The sequence below is a fragment of the Crocodylus siamensis genome, chromosome 14 (assembly GCF_052110815.1).
Source record: "Crocodylus siamensis isolate JL-2025a chromosome 14, ASM5211081v1, whole genome shotgun sequence".
Lineage (NCBI taxonomy): Eukaryota > Metazoa > Chordata > Crocodylia > Crocodylidae > Crocodylus > Crocodylus siamensis.
This window is the reverse complement of record NC_143408.1, coordinates 23,068,432-23,090,716: the sequence shown is the minus strand read 5'-3', so window position 1 is coordinate 23,090,716 and position 22,285 is coordinate 23,068,432. Positions and strand designations below refer to the sequence as shown.

The window sequence follows — 22,285 nt, the reverse complement described above, 5'->3', positions numbered from 1 at the left end:
CAAACATATTGAACAAGTTTGGAATAGCCATGACTGTACTGCATTTTATATCAATCAATCAATCCATCCATCTCTGTTTTAACTGATTTTTCATTTTGTTTGAGTGGGGACTGAATGCTTTGACAACTCATGGTCAAAAAAGGAGCCAAAGTTTCAAAGGTGTCTTTCAACATGGTCTCAATTTGTGTTTCAAACCTGTCCCCATGCCAAAAATGCAATCACAGGTGCTATTCCACATGAGCAAATGGAGCACGCAGTCTAAAAATCAATCCCCAAAGGTAATGTAATTTCTGGAATAATCTATGGCATGCACTGCAGATTAAAGCTAATACATTTAGATAGCTTTTAATATAGACCTTGTATACCAGATTACGTTGATGGGTTCAAGGCTGGCCCAAAATATGAACAAACTGGGCAACTGTCCAGGAAGGTAAAATCAGACCAGTGGCATTTCTAGAGCTGATTCTTTCACAGCAGTTTCTGGTGATGGTACCATTAAGCATGTGAATGTGGGAGGGAAGAAGTTGGTGAAATTTATTTTGCCCTGGGCTGCGCAATGGCTAGGACAGACAGGTAGAATGGAAGGACAAGTTTGCCCATTCTAGTTTTTTTTCCTAGTGTGTGCATATGTGAAACACCCCAAATATTAGCCCATATTGTCCGCCCCATTTTGGTTTTAGCCTTGCCTTTCCCCAGGAAGCTGAAGGAGCCCAACGCTACAACAATCCACCCTTTTGTTGTGGGAAACTACACGCTCTGAAGGCAAGATGGGGCCCTCAGGGGTGATCAAATGAAACAAGCACAAATAGGCAATTGGTTTGCAGAGTCACCATTTACTGGATTCCTTGGGAATAGCTAATTATATTCTTTGCATGTTCAGACATGATACAAGCATGTGTGCACAGGAAAACCAAGTCCACCCGTATTTTTAGCAAGCTCTTGTCCCTCCTGGTGTAGCTAGAGTTCAGGCAAGCCTCAAGCTTTACAGAGGCAGAGTTCTCCTAGCAGGGCCAGCTCCAGACATTCAGGTGATCCACGGCACTTCTTGATTATTGGTTAGGGTACCGTTGCAGAAGAAGCAGGTTTTCCTCTCATACAAGAAATATCCCGCACCCTGTGATCAACAAAACGTTGGGGAGCAGAGGCCATCAGCGCAGCTTCTTGTGATGGCCAGAGGGAGTTGTTGGGGACTGTCTATCCCGTTTGACTTTGCTTATCCTCCTCTTTGGCACACACAACTCCAAATGACGCCCCTTGTCCCATCTTCTACAGCTTTGCAGAATCAACCAGCTGCAGCCAACACAGCAGCATCAACTCGGGTTGGTCAACTGGCCGTTGCTTTGAGTTTACATTAGCAGTCATGGTTGGAGAGGTGGCATCTGCTGAGGTCAACTGACCACTGGTTTCTTAGGAGTCCAAGCAATCCATGATCAGTAGTTACTACCCATGACAGCAGGGCAGCACACCAAGTGCAGACTGTACAGCAAGACCCATGCTCATCCTTTATACACTGACCTTCTGTTTTTAAGCACATACAGCTTAAATCGCCCGTTACCATTGGTTCACACCATCAAGACACCACCGGACGTCATCAAACTCAGGGCTCTGTGAGCAGAATACACTGCAGCATAGGCGGAAGATCCAGCAAAACAAAATGTCATAGACAAAATGTTTGTCAAACTTGTCGCGCTAGAGTAAATTACAAATACATCTGTTAGGGTTGGAACAGCTCTGTTAAAGGACAGCAGTTGTAGGGTCTCTGACTTCCAGAAACAACTCAATGTTCTGTTGCATTTAAGCGAGGGAGACTATGCTTTCTCCTTGAAAATTAGATATATAACAATGTTTTTACATTAGCCATATGCTCATCTCACACCTGCTGCAATTGCCGGAGCATGGGGTTAGAATTAAAAAAAACCCAAAAACTGGCTCAGGAACGTCTAGAAAAGGAACGTGACTTGCTCACCTAAATAACTGGTGTTTGTTCCCAACGGTAGCTAAGCTTGCATTCAAAATGCTCCTTGGTATGTTGAATTCATGTCCTTTCTTATAATGACCCTGCTCCTAAGATGAATAAATGCATGCATCGATACACAATAGGAGAGGTGGCATGGCCCGTTGGAAAGGGTACTGGTCTCCAAGCCAAGAAACCTTGGTTTTATACCTTGCTCTACCAGTGACCTGCTCTCTGCGCCTTTTGACAAGTCATTCCCATCTCCATTCCTCATTTTCCCCACTCGTCCTTTGTTGTCTAGTGTAGTTTGTCATATCTACATGGCAGAGATGGTCTTACTATATGTTTGAACAGTAGTTGGCTCAATGGGGCCAACCCACTTTGTGTCATTCAGTACTACCTTGATATATATAAATAAAAGAGATATTCAAGATACCCTATAACACTTACTTGTCTGAGTAGTCTGGCAGTCAGTGGGAGACAAAACTGTTCATGCGAGTAAAGCTTTGTTGTTTTGGGCCAGTAGGAAAAGCAGTAAAAATACGGCATCTAAACCATAAGCTATATGCCCTTTCCATTATTTAAATAGTGAGTAGGATATTGCCATTTACTTACAGCAACGTATGCTTAATTTTCTGTCAGATGGTATTGACTTCCATTTGTTTAGTGTAGGCATGAGTAATATGGAAGGAGTAATACGGACAAATCCAAGTTAACCAATGTATCCCGCAAAAGAGTGCATAAATGTTGGTACTGGAAGCTAATAGGTATTAGATGCATCATATATTATTAGCTGAAAGGAGGTAACCATAGAGATTTCCAATAGCAGCACCAATACCCTGCAGGTGCTTGTCTAGTCTGCTCTGCTGTACACTAGTCGCAGACAGTCTCTCTTTCTGTGATAGCCATGTCCCTTATGTGTAGCCCCTGGTTTCTGCATGAAGCCCCATACACCTGGAGGAAAAAGTGTTTCCCCAAGACCACGGGGTCACATTCTGGCCTCCTTTACCCTACGGTAAAGCTAAGGCAATTCCACTACGATAAATGCAGTTACTTCAGAGTTATACTTGGTGCAAATAATGTCAGAATCTGGCCCTTTAATTGGATTCCAAATTAAAATGAAGAGATCTCCAACGTCTTCTGGAAGTTGGTAGACATGTTTCTAAATGTTAGGAAAGCAGAAAATGGGCAATCTAAGATCCCAGTGAGCCATGTCAGAAGATCTCAAACTCCAGTGTACGTGCGCAAATTATAAATCAAAAGGAGCCAGCGCCATAACGTTCAACACAATAATGAACCTCATCTTGATAATGATTCCTTTAAAGAGATCAATTTTTAAAAGTACTCATTCTCTCAATCTGTGATTTTTATTATTGACTAACATCGGATATGCCTGCCGTCTTCACTCACTGCCTACAAATGTCTGAGCCCTTCATGTACAAAAGGAGCATATTGAAAGCCAGCCTGATTCAGCCTGCACATATCTGTAACCTTCATATTCTGGTATCTGTTTGTACAATAGCAGCAACATTGGAAAATATGTGATCTCTGAGAAATGCCGCATATTATAAGATTTGATGAGATCCATTTTCTTGATGGCTTCTGAAAGATGTGTGTTAATTAGCCAAGAATACCACTGAATTATTTAATTATCGCTATTTTTGTGCAATAAAATATGTTGTCATATCATACACTTTATCTTGCTGTTGCTGTTCATACTTAATGATGCTTTATAGTTAGTGATTTCCTTTGTTCTCCTCAGTAAGTGGGTTTTGGTGGTGATGGGAAGGGGGGCAGAAAAGGAAGGGAAGGGGGAAAATCTTAGTTTTAAAATAGAATATGTCTATAGATTTTCCCACCTGCAAAATTATATCTCCAATTCCTGTCCAATGAGCAAAGTGTGTTTCCATGTTGCAACAGATATTAGACACACACATACTTATGTCTAATGCAATGGGAAAGGTTTTTCAAAGGAAGAAGCAATAGTCAAACTATTGCCTCAAAAAAAAAAAATTAAATCAGCAGGGAATGTATTTAACAAGGAAGAGGTAAATTATGATAATTACTCTGACTGGTAGGGTCCTTGAGCATTACTAATTAGCATTTATTGCCTGGATTATTGAAACAATGTGTGTGTTCTCAAGAGTGAAGAAGAGCTGAGATGCTCTTTCACTTTGAGGGCTGGGAAAAAGGCTGGGCTGCAGGAATGCAGGACAGCACAGAGACTTCTCAACAGGATGAGCATCAGCTGTACAAGACAGCATTTAAAAAACTTCTACCTTTTTTGGGTTTGATCAACCTCGTGTGATTTTTTTAACCCCACATTTACATACCAGCTTACTTGCAACATAGCCAATAGAGGCAAATAGGGGCAGCAAAAAAAAAAAAGAAGAAAAAAAGCCATAAATCCATTTAAATTGTTTGAGAACACAATTATTTCAATCGAGTCTAAAAATAGAGAAGACAAAGAGTTATTTTCTTATTCTCTCTACGGTGCAGTAGTTTCCAGTGGTAGTGAGTTTTAGTGTACCTACATCTGTATATGAATAGCTTTCCACTTAGAAGAACTGAACTATGGCCAAAGATGCTTTTGTTATATGGGAACTAAAGAGTTAATTTTTAAAAAAATAAACTACACAGAGGCTATATTTTCTCTCATTTTCAGCTGCAGTTGGCTTACTAGGACTAAATCAGAAATCAATTAAGACTTTATCAATCATCTAATCAGCACCCACCATTTAATTGTGGGCGAGTTGCATAATTTGGTAACTGGCCCAATAATATCCTGAAGTTCCCTGGAAGGAATCAGGTAGTTCAATTATTCTCCATGTCTGCACCATGGCACTGTGCAACCTTTTGTACTGCTACAGCCCTTTAGAGAAAAGAGCAACAAAGCAAAATTTTGGAATGGTCCAAGCTCTTCCACCTTTTGGCCCCACCAGAAACCGCTTCTTGCAGCTTAGCAGAGCATGTTCTGATGGACCTCTAACCAGTCTGAAGTCACAGGGCCGCATCCTGCGGTCCTTACTCAGTCCAAATTCCTAGTTGATCTGGCCAAAGGTACCGTGCTAAATTAGCATCTTTTGGGAGTGCACTATTCCAGTCAAGATGTTGGCAGGCGCGCAAGTGCTGGGTTCCTCCCCACCCCTCCTTTTAATTTCCATGCTAGGTATTACACAGATTACCTTGGAATGTGTTATGTTACATCTCATTATATGTGTTTTTAGTCAAATAATTTAGCATTTTCTTTTTCTCAGGACTGAACATTGTCTTCAACACTCACGAAAATCAGGCTTGGCTCTTTATTGCTTCTAATTTTTAATCCACCCAATAAATGCTAAGCTATTTTCTCGGTAATTTGGCCCGTAACATAAGCCTTCTTTTCATCGTTTACTTTATAGGGACTTCTGGCGGGGTCCAGAAAGTCTGCGGGATGACTTTTGTTTTATAATTTTATCAAAGAGGAGACAATCAGAGCCTGGCAGTATATATCTATACACCTCCTTTATTTTGTTTGCAGCGAGGAAAAAACGCTGTTGGATAAATTTGGGGTCAATTCCTGTTGGTTTACAGGGAAATAGCACTGTCCTGATATTTATAATGTAATTAAGTTTCAATAACACTGACATCTCAAAGATCACACGTGCACAAATCCAGCTCTGAAACCTCACTGAACCCGCGTCCCTTGTGTTCTGAATTAGGGAGTACGTGCTGGTAGGTTCTGGTGATGGGGCGGGAATGCAATCTGTTTCGGTGCTTATTCCCTCCTTTTCTCTCAGGTTTCTTGCCTTCTATGTTCCAAAAATGCTCGAATTTTGTTCACCCCCTCCTTTTTTTATTTTTTTCAAATTTCAGCCAAGCTGGAGAGATCTGTATCAATAAGGCCTTACTTGTTTCGGTTGCACTATCCCTTTAAAAAGACAGCCCCCTCTAATTGATGTGTCTGGGCTAGTCTAGACTGGTAGTGATTGAACCAACTACCAATTATGTTATTCATTTCACTGAACTTCAGTGATGTGCTCGAGAGGGAGGGGTGAGGAACCTGCCTCTGCAGCAAAAGGAGCCTTTCCGATTTTATATATATATATATATAAAATGCAGAAGCTTTTTTATATATATATATATATATATATATATATATAAAAAAATAAAAAAATAAAAGCTTCTGCATTGTTTTGCGCATCTGCCCTTCCCCACATTCTCCGACTGCACCTACAAATCTAGCATCATCCCAAGGGTGAGAGAGAAGGCATGGTCCTTTCTGTAGCCTGTAGCAGATGTATAAAACATGCACTAGCAGATATTGTTTCTTGCTACGGAGCTCAGAGCCTGATCCAAATCCTTCAAAATCAATGGCAGGAGTTCCCTTTTGTTCAATGGGCTTGGGATCAGGCCCTGCTGTCTCGCACTGAAACACAGATACACATTCGACACAATCGGATTTGTGGTATAGGTGCAAAGAAAATAACTATCTTAGCCAGAGCGCAACGTGAATAACTCTCTTTTTGTTTTTTTTCAAATTCGTCCTCCAAAGACTGTATGGCATTGTTTAAAATGACATGGCTTCGGAAGAGATTTCAGCGCAAATACATTAAATTAGTTGGAGTACAACCATTTCGACTCTCGCAAACAAAATGGTCTTTTCTCTCCCCCTGCCATTTGGAGAATAAGGATTGCAAATTAATTAGTAACATATTTCAAAGGGAAAGTGACATTTTTCCACATATCTCAGGTGTGAAATCAATAGCCGGATAGCACAAAGGTTTAGTAGCCCTTAGCATATTCCCTTTGGATTTAAACACCAAAAAGGTACTGGAAATTAAATATAATCTAGGACAAATTTATAGCTTGATAATGAAATTATAGCACATTTGGAAGGCTTTACAATTCAGTGGTAAAATTCTGTCTGCATTTTCTGCAATGGAGCTCAGAGTCCTTGAAAATGTAATATCAGAGAAAAAGAAATAAAGCTTTTCCAGTTCAGACATATCATAAACTGATAAGTAACTGAAATATTACACCAGCAATTAATATTTTTGTTGCATTGTGTTTTAAAATAAAGCATTTGCATTCAAATATAAAACAATCATTCGGTGCCATAAAAAGGTACAGTAACTTCATTATAAATTGCCTGGCAGAACAGAGATAAGAAATACAGTTGCAACCATAATTAATTTTACAGCATTATAAAAATCTAATAAAGAAAAAAAACAACAGTGGGAACATTTTAACATTACTGATTTCTGCTTCATCATTTACACACAATTTTGAGGTTAAAGCCTGGAAAGTTGGAGTTGTATGGACTAAAACAAACTTCAGCATTTGCTGGGAAGAATAGCAATTTGGAACCGTTTGTACACATATGCATTTTATTGTTTGGTTTATTTTCAAGCTAACAATTAAAAGGATCCAACCCGTCCTGACTTTTTTTTTTTTTCTCCATAAAGCACATTTCTAAGATTAATCGTTCAGTTTTAAACTTGGAAGCATGAGGCATGCTGGGATTTCAGCTGAGCTGGTCTGAGGTCAAGCACCAAGGTACCGAGCTGTTACTGTTACGCTCTCAGGGTACTGTGTGTTGCTCTCAAGAAAGAAAAAAAAAAAAAGGTAGAGGCTATATTCACTGGCCTGCAGCAATGCAAACCTCTCTCTCAGGCAGATTTATATACATGAAATCACACACACATGTAAATATACACACGTACCCAGGTCTTTTCATCTACCTTTATACATATTCATACATATACATCTGTATCGTCTACATCTGTATCGTCTACACACATCATTATCTATATATGCGCATGCATGCACGTATTGTGTGCAGCTATAGATGCATACACACATACCCTATCTATAAATGCATCTCACGCACGTATGGTTCTTTCTCTCTCATACATGCACGCGTTAATTGGAGATCATATTTTCAAGGTAAACGGCCATAATAAATATTACCCCTACCCTACAGTTAGCTGATCAGAGCCAACGAAGAAAGGTCCCCGTTTTACTTAAAGTTTTCTTTCTACTAAATGCAAAAAAACCCAAAACAAAACAAAATAAAGGAAAGTAAAGTAAAATAAAGATGCCAAAGCACAACTCACAGCTCCCAAGAGCCTAACCCGTGGATTTAAAAGCTAAACATCACAAGTTAGGGTCTCAGGGATTGAGAGGGGCGCACAAACTATTTCTTGCAACAACAGGGATCAAAAAAGAAATGGAAAAAGAATGGCAGGCAAATTCACGTCAGGGTTCAAGATTATAAAACAGGACACACAGGTGGAAGGAAAGAGCTTCTATAGGAACCCACTCTGTTGAGAGAATACATTCCATTTAAATACTTTTGATTAAAATCACAAGCAAGGCACAGCAGGTTCCTTACTGTTTTGAACAAGGTCACTTACTAAAATGAACTAAAACACATCTATTGAAATGATTACGGGGGGAGGGGGGGAGAGGGGGGAAGAGTTTGGGGTGGCGATGAATTATTTCATTGTTTCGGCTAAAAAACAAATAAAAAAATAATGCAGAAATAATAACAGACCGGATATCTTTTTCCAGAGTCTGGCACAAAGCATGCAATAGCACATAGGCTAAGCGTTTTTTTTTTTTTCTTCTCCCCCCTTTAGTAGTCCAGTTGGGGAGGGGTGCAGGAATATTACAGCGTTAATAAGAAAATTATTTCAAAACTCACCATTTGGAAGTGGGGAAGGTTCCAGTCTTCAGCAGAAGCAGCAGCAAGAAAAAGCAAAGGGAGGCTGGGGAAGGAGGGGGGGGGTGGCGAGGGGGGGGGGCGAGAATATGTAGATTTGAATGATCCCAGGCTGAGCGAGTGATTTCAGAGTATATGGGGAAGGGAATATTATACAGAACAAAGCTACCATACCTCTGCATTTTTTGACACAAGAAAGCAGAGTGTGTGTGCGCGCGCGAGGGTGGGTGTGGGGGGAGGTGGGTGTGTGTATATGGGGATCTGCTTGCATTTTTAAAACATCTTTCTTAAAAAATTCCTCCGCAGCTGCCCTTTGTGGTGCTAGGATTTTCCAGCCTGCCTCTTTTCCTCTCTTTATGGGTTTGCATTTGTTTTTTCTTTTTTTTTTTTTTTTAAATCAACTGCGGCCCTCTCTTGCTAACTAATACATCAGCTGGGAAGGATGAAGCCAAGGCCAGTTTAATAAGAGAAAGCTCCAGTCTGTCATTGGGAAAGGTTGCGGGGGGGGGGGGAGAGACAGAGAGCTGATGCAGCCCCTCCACCCATCCCCTTCTAACTCTAGTGCCAGTATTTCAAGGGAAAACCTGGCGAATAAATCACCTTACATGCCTGTTGCCAGCTCCAGTGTTGCACACAAGAATTCCCCACCCCACCGTGTGCACACTTGATATTTCCACAATAGCTCCTAGCTGCAAAGAGGCTTCAGAAACACAGCGGAGTCAATTCTGAGCTGGCTTTTACACCTTGCACAGCCCCAAAGTCAGTGGAGTCGCTCAGGGCTTGTGGGGAGGTCAGAATTGGATCCAGAGCTCGCTACGTCCCCCAGATAAATAATATCGGTCCAATTCTTCCACCGCCGCCTCCCTCTATTCAGTTTAGGCCCTGGCAGTGCAGCGGAGAGAATCAGAAATGTACAGGGGCCCTGAGTTTAAAACACGAAATATTAGCCATTCATTTCCTTACGCAGCTGAAAATATTTTGAAGCCTCGGGCATTTGCTTGATTCGTCGTCTTCCTCTCCTCTCTGTTCCCCCCACCCCTTTCCCTTTTAGTAGAAACAGACAGGCTCGGGATGCCAAGATCATGCAGGCTGCCGTTAAATCTTTCCCTTCAACAACCGTTCCAAATAGAAATATCAATATGCCAAAGAAACACGGGGTGGGGGGACAACAAAGAATAAGAATGATATTGCACTTGGTTCTTTTCTCACCTCTGGAGTCTCAGACCATTCACCAAAGTCCTTCCTCGTCCAGGATCTCAAATCTTTTCTCCTTTTTTTTTCCTTCTGGATCAGCCAGTCCCGGCATCATTAAACTATAGTCCTCCTCCTCCTCCTCCTCCTCCTCCTCCTCCTCCTCCTCTCTCCCTGTCTCTCTCTCTCTCTTTTTTTTTTATTAAAAAAAAAAAAGTGGGGGGGCGGCTGGTGGTGGTAGGGGGAAGTAGACATAGCTGCATGAAGTGGCTGCCTTTTAGAAAGCACATTTAATCTTTACTGGCTCCCCTAGGCTTCAGTGAAGTAGAAGGGAAAGGAGAGGAGAGGGGGAAAGAAAAAAAAATACAGGCAAGGGAGGCTGTTGAGGGACAACAAGCATCAGGCTCAAATCAACGACCAGATGAGATGCACTAAACCACACTGCCCCCTTTCTTTCTCTTGCTCTGTCTCGCTCTGTCTCTCTCTCGCACACACACTCACACACACACAGTCTCACTCCTGGAAAGCTTCAGTGTCTGGTTACAGACTCTTTTGGATTCTTACCCCCCTCCCCACCCTCATCCCTTGCCAACTATCCTACAGATTCCTTGCATGCCTACTTAAATCTTTAGCAGAATAACGAATCGATACTTCCCCCCTGCCACCGCCACCCACCCAACCCCAGTAACCCCTCCCGAAATATCTTTTAAGCTCTGCTGGGACCCTCCCCTGTCTCACCCCAAATCACTATCACATCTCCAAAGCTGGGGCCACTCTCATCATTTCTCACTTCCCCTTCCACATCTTGGAGACAAGAGCTGGACTGAAACCTCCCCTCCTGCTAACGCTCTTCCCTTCTCCCTCCGTGTTGCAGTGCATCAGGCTTGACTGCCAGCGCCAGATACTCTCAAGCATCTCCCTGACTACTAATGAGACCAAAAATATACCTCTGGGTCAGGGCTCAGGCCAGACATGGCATTATACAAATAATCATAATAAACCTCCCTCCCAGACAGCGAGGCACATGGATCAGGTATCCCATCCTCTTTTTGTCAAAGGAAAAATGGGTGTGTTATGGGGGCGGGCGGGGAGGGCGGCAGGAGGATGGTCGTGGTGGGTCTACAGTTCTTTTGCTTAGCATCTCACTGGATCTGAATTTTAAAAGAATACAATTAACCACTACTATCTCGGTTTGCTTTCACCTCCCTCCCCCAAGCCCCCACCCCTCTCCACGACACTGCAGCCAGCAGCATCTCGTGGAAATAGCAACGCTTTAAGTCTGCATTAAGGAAGGCAGACTCTCTGTCTCATGCTTGCGATGACTTCAAAGCTGACAGTCTCTCCCCGCCATCCCTCCACACCCACCCCTCTCCGCTCAATGGCAGTCTTGCTCTCTCTCACACCAGACTATATTTGCAATATGTGCTAATTTACCAGCTATATGCCCTTGGATTTTAAAATGAACTCATCAGTCAATGTTTCGAGCACTGATGCTAACACACAAGCGCGCGCGCACGCACACACCCTCTGCTGCAGACATGTTACTCATTCTCCATGCATTTCCTCTTCAAATGTCCGTCAGATGCATATACACTTCATTGATCAAACTAAATCCCTTGATAACGGTAAATAATAACACAGACTGTTAACAACAAGGAAAAAAAGAGACAGAGATGATGACTAAATCTGTATTGTTCTCGAAGAGGCTGATCACTGCTTTTTTTTCCAGAGCTGTGCTGGTACAAAGCAGACTACAGGTACTTCCCAATATAGGAGACCCACACCTAGGTGTATCAGTGACTAGTAACGCCTTTCCCAAACCACTTCATTTACCTGGACTGTGGGGGGTAGTTAGCAAGTGATCCTGCCTCATTCTACACGGATCACAAAAGGGGCTGGTTGAAAACCAAGACGCTGTTCATTCGAAGAGCATCGAATCCTAAATAAATAAGACGGGCTCTTTGTTTTACTACATGCACTGTGCAGACACTGAGGGACAGGCTTTCAAAGGTATTTAGGTGCGCAAAGATGCAGATAGTTGTCTAGTCTGACTAATTCTCACAGAAATCGGTGCCGTTGTTCATGGGAGAAGGACGACACCAATGCCAGACACCAGGTTAGAAACCAGGTCAAGCACACCTCTGTTATAAGTAGCCAATATTTCAAGGGCTTTAGGGTTTTTTCTTTTAGTTCTTACTCGTTTCAGGGATTTTAAGTTTGCTGCAGCTAGGATGGGAAGGAGGGAGCTGTCTCTTGAGACTCTGGCTAGCTGGATGGCTTGTGTGGGTCTGGCAGAGGAAAAGTGACTATGGAATAAGTGTTTGGGAGGCTGGTGAGGGTGGGGCTGTCCAGAAAGCTTTGACTCACTGGGGTACCTCCCTTGGAGACAGGAATTACTCAAAGATCATTACCACCAACAGTCTTTGAACATAAGCGCCTTCTATATGCATCCAAAGCTCACAACAGTTAAATGGGCATATAGAAAAGTAGCTCTACTGCTATACAGTACATGGGTAAGTTGTGAGAAACCTCTAGGTGACGGCTGAGGTTATGGAGCAGGTCAAACTGGATGATTATCAAGTCAAAGGTCCTGCTGAGACACATGGCCTATTGGGCCAGCATGGAGAACGCGCACTAATTCATGGCACGCAAGGAAGGGGTGTGAACAGCACCGCATCCAAGCACCTGAATGACCATACCTCAGTAAAAATGCTAAGAAGTCTAGAGAGACACACATGGAAAGTATGCAAAACAATTTGGAAAACAAGGAAGAACTGGGACTATTTAATCTAGGGCAGAGAAGCCTCAACAAGTGATTTGATAACAGTCTTCAGACACAAAGAGGGTTGTTATAAAAATGACAGCAATCAAGTTTTTCTCCGCATCCACAAGAAGGACAAGCAGCAATGCGCTTACATTGCAAAAAAGGGAGATTTCAGTTAGATGAGAGTGCTTATGCACTGCAAGAGATTCCTTAGAGAGGGCGTGAAATCTCCATCACTGGAAGTTTAAAAAAATGCTGGTTAGACCAGCATTTGTCTTAGTCTAGGCAGAGCTGATCCTGCCGTCACTTGGTGGAGATGACCACCTGAAAGTCCTTTCCAGCCCTGTTTTTCTGTGATTTACAGCTGCAACAGACTGGGGGACATCTTTTAGCACGACTCAGGTTGTGGTCCAGCTCATGCCTCTGAAGCTGTAGCAAGATGCTTTCACTTCTCTGCCACCACACCCAGGCACTGGAGAAATGGAGCAGCCTCAACATCGACAGGCCTGACTCTTCCCAGTTACACCAGTGTCAGCATCACCTGAGCATGCGCTGGACAAGACTGAGCCCTTATCTCTCAGTTAATGGGGATGAGCATGCCTGTGCCTGCTGCTCATCCTTTGACCCCCATTGGGCGATCTGCAGCACTGTGCAGGAATTTAGCATCACAAAGAAAATTAGCATATTGTTCTTTACCCACATTCCCCCGCCCCAAAATATGAGAGACATTTTTAAGTTTTGCTGCAAACACATCATTTCTTTATACAATTTAGTCAAGCCTTTGGAGGATACTTATTTCAAGCAGTTAACACCTGACCCCAATTTCTGTGGGTAATTAGTGAGCTAGATAACCACACAAAGTGGGTAATTATTTAGTACCCAAGGGTACTGTACAAGTGGGTAGTGGCTGGCGATCTTAACAAAAGCACATCTCTAATTATTGTATCTATACTGGCAATGTTTAAAAAATACAGTTACTCTCTCTAATGATCCATGATAAATCAGTAAACTGTTTTGCTTCCCTTACTCATACACACACACACACACACACACACACATATATGGTGCGTGCACACACACACACACACACACACACACACACACATATATATGGTAGGTTCTGATGATAAAGTGAATTAATGCACTCACCTTTGGAGACCCAGCTTTGAAATATCTGGAGGTCCCAAGACAAATGGAGACATCTGGTTTTATAAGTTGGCAGGACTAGAAATCTTTGCTCTAGGATGGACTTGAATAGTAGTGCTCGTTATTGAGCAGGTTGGCTGAGAAAAATCATAAAAGCTGTGCAGAAAGAAGCTTACATACCTCTTTGTATAATGTGCCTTAGGACCTATTTCTCACTTGAGCAATTGGATAATGTTGGGGATAGTTTTATAGTGAAAAATATCCCCCAGTCATGTTTGAACATGGCTCTCTCTCATTTGGTATAGATGACTCAAAATTCTTTGAAATCCGTGTTCATGAAACATGTTCTATCTGTGTCCGGGCCAGAACATTTTTTGGTAACATGGTTAAAAATATGGTGAACTCAAACCTTGTGATCCTATTATCCAGGCCAAGTTTCAGACTTGTGCCCCACTGTTCAGTAAGTCAGAAGTGTCAGGCAAGATTTGCACAGTTTCATTTGAGGGGGTTGGGGAGGGGGGGTTATCTTCAGGCAGACATCAAACAAACATGGAAAAAACAGCCACAAAGTTGAACATTTGGGAACATTATGAGCATGTGCAAACAAGAAATATACTGGAAATGGTTCCAGAACCTTAAACATAGTGGTCCCTGCCCCAGTGACCACTATTTACTACATTACACATACTGAAGGATGCCTTTTAACCAAGACATTACACTCATGGCAAAGCACTTTCCTTTTTTAATTGCTTTTATGAATCATCACTAGCATCCGGACACATTATTTACTAGACCTGCAAAAAGCTTGTTTTTCAAAGACTCAGACTCAGGAGACTAAGGGCCCACAGCCTGGCATGAAAATTGTATCCTTAGCCCTCTTCTGGCACGTAGCATTTGTACATAGAGTGTCTTGCCCCTTTGGTGGTTGCTCATACTAAGCCCAAGACAAGGAAAAGCAGCTGATAATCTGCCTCTGACCTGTGTCCTGCAAGAATCTGTGAGAAAGAATAGGTTGTGATAGAGCAAGCATTCTCCACCCCAAACATGCCTCCATCCTAAAACAAAAGGGATGAAAGATCACTAGACCTCTCCAAGACCCATTTAAACCTTGGTTTCTCTCTTGAGGTTAGTTAATAGTAGTCATGATGCAGACTCCTGTCCGCTAGAAACCTCATAGAGACCTAGAGACAACTAATCTCACTGCACCTGGTTCAGGCCATCCAACATGCCAGTGGCTGATAACATTATTTGGTCATTCTTGACATAAGCTGGAGTCAAATGGGGAGATGATTGGGCCTTTAGCAATCCCCTCCATGGTCCAGGTTTCAGGAAAGAGTCTTGTGATCTGAGCTGCACAACGGGGTAACAGAAGTCTTGTAGAAGGAAAGGATGGAAATATAGAAAACAGAAGGGAAAAATGCATTTTATTTTTTATCTAGGACAATTGTTCAGGAACTGTGGATAAAAGGGAAAGACCAAGCAATGTTCACTCCTCCTAAGTCACAGTGGGGACTTACATAGGAATCAGTAGCTCAGCAAGGAAAAAGATGGGGGAAGGACTGATCTGCCTGAGAAGATAGCTTAGTGGTTTAATCATCACATCTAGACCACAAGCTTTCCTGTGACCATAGGTTACTAAGCTCTCTAAAGCTTGAACAAGGCCCTCTACCCTCTACCTTCCTACAGAAGATGAACAAAAAAGGCCTCCGTACAAGTTAGCGTGTAGAGGTCATTCACATGACACCTCAGTGACTTTGCATTTGTCTGCTCTGTATGAATAGTTTACTTCCTATACAGGTAGGGTTTATGGTTTTGGGTCCTTGTGCAAAATGGTGTACTCTTTCCATGCTGTGAAGTGGTTAGTTACCGATGTCAAGCCCCAGACACAGTTGCATTTCAGTGCAATGTATACTTGGTAAATCACTCTGAAATCCATCTGGACGAAAGGTGCTAAAATCAACACAAAACATTAGCGTTATGTTTTAACACACCACAACTAACTATGACAATCAGGACTGCACTCTGAACCTGAGCTACAGGACAAATATATATCTATATATATATATATATATAGAGAGAGAGAGAGAGAGAGAGATAGATAGATAGATATAGATACACACACACACACACGTATATATGTCTATTAAATACATATACACACAGATACACACACTAGGCCAAGCTGAAGTCACTGGAGTTGTGCCAATTTAAGAGAAGATCTGGCCTATCGGTTTGTATTTCCATTCCTTTTATTAGGTAACGGAGCTAACCAGGAAACGGGAAAAAGAAGCATAAGAGAAAAATGGCCATTTGTCTTTCCATTTCCATTTCCAATTTCATGTTCCAGCAACTTGGCCCAATCCAAGGAGGTCCTGATCTTCACCACTGACGTCAATGGGAGTTAAAAGGTTCTTAGCACTTTTCATAATCCATCCCAGTGGGCAATTTGGAAGACTTGGGTTTAATTGTAAGATAAGGCTTTGCCAAGTTCATCCATGAATATGACTGACATGGGGAAGGATACAAATTATGAAGTTTAAAGATACTTGTGGAGGGTGATTCTTGTGAAAGGCAGTTTTCAGAACCCACTAGTATCAACATCCTCTCTCAGCATCAGCAAACAGTTTGATGATTTAAAGCTTCTGATTCACTATTCAATTACATTGAGAGTTTTGTGGTTCATGTCCCATTGTGAGTCAGTGGTAAAGTCGCGTCACCTCTTCCTACCTCCATTTCCCCATATGTAAAAGGGGCACAATAATGCTTACCCAAAATCCCGGTGCCTTTTAAGATCCTTAAATGGGAGGTGTAATGTCCAAATTATTCTCACTGTCTTTGCCTGATATCTCATTTGGCCAACAGCAAAGGTGGAGTTTGGCTGATGTGACCGCAAGCTCCTCTTCAGCACCAACAATTCAATTTAGTCTCTTCCTTAAAAGAGTAGCTGTTCTTTTTCTGACTCACCTGTATGCTCTCAGCTCCAAACACAAGGCATATTAATGGAAGCAAATCACTTTAATTGAGCTTTACTTGACAGCTCATGAGCTTAAGAGTGTTTTTTCGTTCACAAACATGTTTGTCCAAGGTCTCTTCACTCTAACTATATCTTTTTGTGGATAATGGTGGTTGTAGTGAGTAATCCAGTCACAGAGCAATGGAGCTGCACTAGTCTAGTAATGGAAGATAACCAAGAAGCAAGATGATGCCATTTGCTTTGTACCACAATGGCAGAACATCAGAGAATTTGGCCCTCGATTTGGTGCAGACATGGGTTTGGTCTGCAAAGGATTAACCTGTCTTGAGTTCGGTAAGGTGATTTTCTCCCCTGACCAACCCTTGTGTATCTACAAGTTGTCCGTGATTATATGTGGATAAATAAGAGGATTTTTAAAAAATATTCCTGTTTTTCAAGTCCATTCTGGACAAGTGAGTTGGCTTTTAGACCATGTCGTGCATCAGTAAAATCCCGCGTTCTAAGCAGCAAAATCTTAATTAGCCGTGAAAGATGGAAGAGGCAGACAGAAAGGTTGACGTCCTAGACTGTGTTGGCAGGGTTTGCAAATGGAGAGTGCCATCTTTACCCTGCTGGAATTGGCTATGGTTACTACAGAAGCCATCGACTATCAACTCCATGTGTTGTAACAGTTCTAAAATCATGGACGAGAGGAGAATTTCAGATAAATCATGAGCTTGCTGTCCATGGGAACTGCTTCTTGTTGCTTGTCTGTCTAGTGCTTAGCATAATGGGGCCCTGCCCTGTGATCATGGTCTTTAGGTGTTACCGGAATCACCTTGAAATGTAGATAGGACCATGTTTTGACCTTGCAGTTAATGTAGTCAGAAAATGGAACCGTTTTGCTTAATGAGGGGAAGTCATTGCAGCGAATGCAGTACAATGAGACTGTGTAAGTGTACATGGCTTCTCAGCTGGTGTAAATCATGGCAGCTCTGCTGATATCAACAGAATTACGCTGGATTTTACAGGCTAAAAAACTGGCACCCACTGTTCAGGGCTTGCTGGAGAGGACCGGGCTGCTGAAGATGACCACAAAGGTCCCATTTCAACCCCTATCTTCTCTGGATGCTATGATTATGACAAGAAACTATTCATTTCCAGGTCTTTAATTGCAAACAAACGCGTACAAGTTAATTTCGGTGAATTGCGTGATTAGCCTTTTGCTGCCTTTGAAAAAAGTAAAACGCAGAACAGAAAAGATTTTTCATTACTGCTTGTCTGTAAAATGAGACGTCCCTGTGATTAATAACAGTGCTGGGTGACCTACATTTCAATAGACAAGAAGCACTAGGATCGCTTTGAAAAGAGGGAATGTAATCTAGTGATTACAGTCAAGAGCCAGGTGTCTGGATCCTGGGTTCTATTCCCAGCTCGGCCATTAATTCACTCTGGACCCTTAAGCAAGTTACTCAGCCTGTCTGAGCCTCAGTTTTCCCCCACGTAAAAAGGAGCACGGCTGGCACATCTATCTCGTGTGAAGAGAGGGATCTGACTCTGAGGCTTAATTAATGTTTGTAAAGAGCTCTGAGACTATAGGCTGGGAGAGGCCCACAGCATTATCGTCCTCCCGTGTGTTTCAGACGCCCGACGCTTTTAACAAGTGCACAGTTAAACTTTAAAGGAAAATAAAAAACGAGTTATTTAAAGGATAAGATGCAAAGCTTGTTTTACAGGTTCTTTCAGCCCGCCGATTACTGCCTTCAGCTTCAGTAAGGAAAAACCCAGGGACAATCGTTTTCCCAACACAGAAGGGTCTTAAATATTGCTCAGGAGCGAAATCTAAATCAGGAAACAGCTGAGTGTAGAAGACTAAAGCCTTTCGAATGCTCTCAGAGCCATCCTGGTAGGGGAAGAGCCTAGTACAGACCTGACCGGTGCAGCCTGACCCCATGATTAGGGCACTGAATTAAAATTAAGAAGAATCCTATTGACCTGCCATGCTTCCAGTCTCATCTTTGACTGTCTAGACTGTAAACTCTTTGGGGCAGAGGGTCTTCTCACAGGGGGACCGTACAGTGCCAAGATATATAATGACAGGGGTTGGGGCTTACAGATGGGCCTGGGTGAGATCTTCCACATAGAAATATCCGTTTATTGTGAGGAGGGTTCAGCTCCGGGTCTGAACTTTGTGGCAAGGCTCCACTAACCACCAGTCACCCCTACCTCCCAGGAGACGAGGCTTAAAGTCTTACTATATGAAGGCTCAGGGATTTGTTTTCAGTTACTTCATTGGCATCTAGAGTCTATTAAAACACTGGCAGCCAAACGCATCAAAAAGCACATGACAAAGTGCACCAAGGTTAGCGTGTAAAGGAAGACGCTACTCTCGCCACGGACTTAAATTTGGCCCACTAGACACTTCTCTAGGAGCCTCTGCATACCAGAAATAGCAGCAGGACGGGAATACTGCAGCCAGTCTCCCCATTCCTGGTGCCAGTCTATAGTTCTGCATTACTGTAATATTGTAGCACTGACTATATTACACCCAAAGCTTAATTTAAATTGTTTTCAAATACAAAGCAACAACATAGCATTTCTATGGGGCTGAAGAAGGAAAGCAAATAGAGCAAACCTGACCGCATGTCTTCTTGAGTTAACTGGGACAGACAGTCCAATTATTTTTTTTTTTAAAATGATTTAAGTGCCATGATATCCTTTGGAATTGGGTTTTCTTTGGTAGAACTGTATCTTTCAATAGCAAAATTGCTCCATTTGAGTTTAACCAGCTAGTGAATGCTTATGTGTGTGTGTATATATGGTAATACACACACACGCGTGCCCTTCTCATGTGTCCTATAGCATCTGAACACCTCAGGTATAGAGATACACGAGTCCTCACAACGACCTACATAGGGAATTATTGTCCCTTGCTTTATAGCTGGGGCGTGGCAGCAGAGGAGAAATAAGTGACTTGTCCAAGGCTGAACAGGGAGACTGGGAAAGGACCTCAGATCTCACGTCAGAGTCCAGTCACTCAATCCTAAATCCTTTTTCTCCCATGACTGCAGAATCAGAAAGTGCGAAAAGCACCTCAAACAGAGGCACAGTGGATGGTAAAACAAGACTGAACCCGATGAGCTAGCTTTATGACATGACCAAAGGATCCTGGACGACAGAGATTAGTCTGAGATCGCACAAGAAGTGTCACCCGCGGCCTGGAAACATAAGGACAGTAATCCACCTTACCCTTGGCAGAGGCCCCTTGACAAAGCATCCTGTTGCTGATAACCAAGACCCAAGCAACGTGAATAGGTCTGCATGGACTCTTACATCACATGGGTGGACTGAAGATGAAAGGTCCATTCCCCCTGCAGGATTCAGGGCCTAAATCATGCAACTGCTTTGCTGCTTAACTGCAGCTTTAAATTATTCGCTCTCTACGCACGGCAAGAACAACAAAGTCAATCTAGCCAGGAAATCTGTTCTCCAAGCATTTTCTGCCTTTTTCACAGACTTGAACTATTGCTATACAAGCCATTCCTGATTAACACAGTGCCCCCTTGGGAAAGCCACAGTATTACTATTGATTACTATTCCCTACCTTCTCTCAGCTCAGACGACAATTCAAACCGCTTCAAGACCAAAAAGGGAAATGGATCCTTTTTAAGACAGCAGTGTTTTTCTTTCCTATTTTATAATAATAAAAAAAGCCAATTAACATTGCATTTTCTCCTCTATGCAGCGGGACCTCTAAAATAAAGATGTATGCTATATATGTAGGGACTTGGAACTGGAGCTGCCACAGCCCATTAGTTATCCACATTTGCTTCAGACTTGGCCAGCCACCTAGAAAACCTGCCAAGACCTCTCTGGCAGCCTTTCCCCAACTGTTCCAGGAAAACATGGACTATTCAAAGAATTTTAGGGCCTCACAACTCAGTTTGTCACACTCTCCCCATTTACTTAAAACTAAATCACTGACAAATTGCTCTAATACCCTATTAAAGATTTAAAAATATATTTCCAATGTTCTTCTTCACACTGGGTTTTCTGAGGACAAATGCACATTAATACATTAGTTCAATATCTGCGTTGCTATATAATGCAGCCTCAAACAGTATGAGCTTTTTCACAATCAATAGGGCACAAAGATGCCATGGCACTTTTCCATAACCTCAGTTTTGCATGTGAATTCTCCCTCCTGATCACATTTTTAAGGAAGAACAGTAGAGGTTAATAAATATTATCCTTGCAGTTTCAAGTCTGTGATATCCAAGCAAGAGCAGACATCATTTTGAAACAAATAGTAAATGAATCCACTGGGTTTTTTTCTCTCTCTCTCTCCCTGCTACCACTACTCTTCTCAGGCTGTGGTTGAGCAAAGCAGCTGAGCAGGTGCTAAAGTCCATATGGCTTCCAGTTAAACACATGCATAAATGCTTTGCTGAATCAGTGCCCCAGTCAACAGCCTACTCTTACCGCCATCATTACGAAATGAATTGAAAGTGGAGTCTGTCTTGGGGGATCGCACCCTGGTTGGCAACCTTCTCTGAAGCCCAGGAGGGCAATCTGAGATCATCCATGCCAACAGCAGCAGGGCTTAAGTCAGGGAGGTTGACATGGGTAGCTAAGAGCAGAGTTTGCTGCACCTAGCATATACAATCTTCTTGTATGGTTTAAACAAAGAAAGACACCTGCTTTATATAATTTCGGAGGTAGGAGGGGGTTGAAGACGAGGGATTTGATTTTTGTTTTTGTTTTTTTAACAGTTCTTCCTGTGCTTAGGTGTCATACATAATGCAAAAAATCATCATATAATTCAGTGTTTTAATTTATGGAATAATTTTTAACCATTGGCATTAAAATGTATTGAAAACCACCCATCACGCAGCTCAAGCAGAGCTCCCATAGATGGACACTTGGCTTGTGCGAAGCAGCTAGCTTTCGCTTCGGATTTGGCCGATTCGGGGGACAGCGATTTGATTCAGTGATTTGAATCACTGTCCCGAATTGATTTGGCTACTGCCAAATCTCTGAATCTCCGAATCAGCCAGGTCCATCCCCCACAGCCAGCAATGGCTGCCCTGCCCGCCCTAGCTCCTGGCACATGGGGAAAAAAAGCAGTGCTGCCGGGCAGGGGGCAATCCCCACTGCCCCACGCTCCATGGGGGGCTCTGCATGAGCCCCCCAACCCCCCTCGCTCCCCCACCCGGGCCAGCTCCGGCCCTTTAAGAAGGAAAAAAAACCCCAAGAAAACCTCTGGACTCACCACATCTACCGGAGGGGGGCAATCCCCACTGCCTCCCACTGCCCCATGCCATGTGGGGGCTCTGCATGAGCCCCCGAAGCCCTGAGGATGCTGCAGGAGCGATGAGTCCTGGGCTTCTTTGGGGGTTCTTTGTTTCTTAAAGGGCTGAAGCTGGCCCCGGTGGGGCACCCATGAGGGGGGCAGGGGAGGGTTGGGGAACTCATGCAGGGCCCCCCATTCAGTGTGGGGTGGTGGGGGGAAGCGGGGATCACCCTCCTGCCCAGCAGCACCCGGTGAGCACTAGGGCTTTTCTTTAAAGC

At 42.9% G+C, this 22,285-nt stretch overlaps 1 long non-coding RNA gene across 1 annotated transcript in view; it reads right to left on the bottom strand.

The window, feature by feature from the left end:
* Positions 1-794: 794 nt before the first annotated feature.
* LOC149853460 (uncharacterized) overlaps positions 795-22,285 on the bottom strand; it is a 187,457-nt gene continuing 165,966 nt past the window's right edge. Inside the window, exon 14 of the long non-coding RNA XR_016439209.1 lies at positions 795-1,689. This is a non-coding gene — a long non-coding RNA (uncharacterized LOC149853460). The remainder of the gene's footprint in view (positions 1,690-22,285) is intronic.